The sequence below is a fragment of the Parasteatoda tepidariorum genome, chromosome 9 (assembly GCF_043381705.1).
Source record: "Parasteatoda tepidariorum isolate YZ-2023 chromosome 9, CAS_Ptep_4.0, whole genome shotgun sequence".
Lineage (NCBI taxonomy): Eukaryota > Metazoa > Arthropoda > Arachnida > Araneae > Theridiidae > Parasteatoda > Parasteatoda tepidariorum.
This window is the reverse complement of record NC_092212.1, coordinates 37,689,686-37,691,641: the sequence shown is the minus strand read 5'-3', so window position 1 is coordinate 37,691,641 and position 1,956 is coordinate 37,689,686.

The window sequence follows — 1,956 nt, the reverse complement described above, 5'->3', positions numbered from 1 at the left end:
AGGATCTGAATCAACTCTGAAACTCGCTAGCGAGGTGACCGGATTCGCATCAATCAAGTTGACCTTTATCATAATTTCAGGACGCTACAACATCCATTTGCAACTCCCTACCGTAACTAATATGCTAGAACATTAGAAATTAACCAAATCTCGGTGCGCTGCCGCGAAGCGGCATTAACCGATTCGTCGCAATTTGAAATCGATAATGTCGGGTAAAGAGCAGGAAATGTTGGTAACTAATATGCTAATAAAGTGATGAATTATATAATCCTATGAATTATTTAGAAATAGTGGTAGATAAAAATCTACTAAATTGAATTTATTAAATCAGTAATCACAATTGATAAATTACCACTTTAAAATATTTATTATTTGTGGGATCTTCCATGTAATTCCAGTGGCGCTAGTATCGCGGTTGTGATGTAACTGCAACTGTGTTTACATTGTATGTTTCAGTTTCGGTTTCCAGTATGNATAATAAACGGTCACAACAATTATTTGTCCGGAGCAAGTTGGCATCTCTGAATTTAAGGCAGAGTGTGCGTTTCTTGTTTTTCATTGGCGCCATCTATGGCCGAAAATTCGACTTCTGTCACACCATACGTCGCACCTGTTTATAGGGCGGACCCATTCATTCATCCACAGATCGTAATTTTGACCTGAATCAGATAACGATCGATGTCCAATCCAGTACCCCCAGAGGTATTGATTTGTTATGGGAACATTGAGGAATTTTGCGACTCGACAGGTTTAACGTGCATCAGTCACTTTACTACACGAGGAGTCTTCGGCCGGCGGGAACTCTCGGACATGGGCTCAGAGCCCTACTGACCAGGTTATCCCGATCTTTCAATAATAAAGAAAGAAAAATAAAATAATTTAAAAATTATTTATAGGTACCGCTGTATTTTGGCAAATATTTGCCACCGCTGCAATCAAAAATCACTATCAATATATTTGTACGATAAAATTTTAAATATTTGCTGAAAAAGATACACGTTTTCATTTATTCGCGTTCATCTAATCGCTTGAAATTATATAACGTTGTTTTTTATGCATCTTATTAAATAATTTTTCAGTTGCATTAGATAATGATTCCTTTTTTAGATAATATTCATTTCGTTTCTCCAGATGCGAAAAACGTGGTATTTTTACATGCACTGATAATTCAAAATGGAGTATTTCAAACTTCAAACAGTTTAGTTTCCACCTTGAATAGCATAAGCACTTGATTATCCATACAAACTCATAAACAGTTCATGCGATAACATTTCCTATAAATTTGTAAACATTATAAATTTTATTTTCAAATTTCAAATTTTATGCATTTTCCAGCAATCGTGCTTGAGCGTTGATTAATGAATTATATTTTTGCGAAGCGAAAGGTTCTAATTAAATTTTGTTTAACTTTAATTATCTGAATCGAAACATAATTCGCGATCGCAACGAACTATAGGGGGCGTTGTTGTATGAGACGCATACCTGCGATTTCTATATGAACCGTCATTCAGTTACTCTGGAGACGTCGTTAATGTAGCGTGTAGCATTGCAACGTTCCTTCTTTAATGTGGCTTATTAAATTTAAAAAAGAAAAATGCTTGATCTTCTTTCTTGTACAACCGAAAACAAAATGGTATCTCTTTTTATTAGAGAAGGAATAGGAATATCACATCGGAAAAATATTTGTACATTAACAGAAAAAAATATGCATATTCTCATAAGAGTTAAAACCTAATGCCCGAGAAATAGTATTACTAAATTTAATGATATAACATGAAAGGCCCATTTGAACTTTACATTCCATAGTTTTAAGAATCATATTACTTCAAAAATTAAAATGAACATAAGCCTCATAATTTTATGAAATTTATTTTAGCAAAAAAAGTTTTTTGACAACAATTTTTATCAAAAAATTTCAAGTTTCAATAAAAATCATTATTTAGAAACTAATTAGAA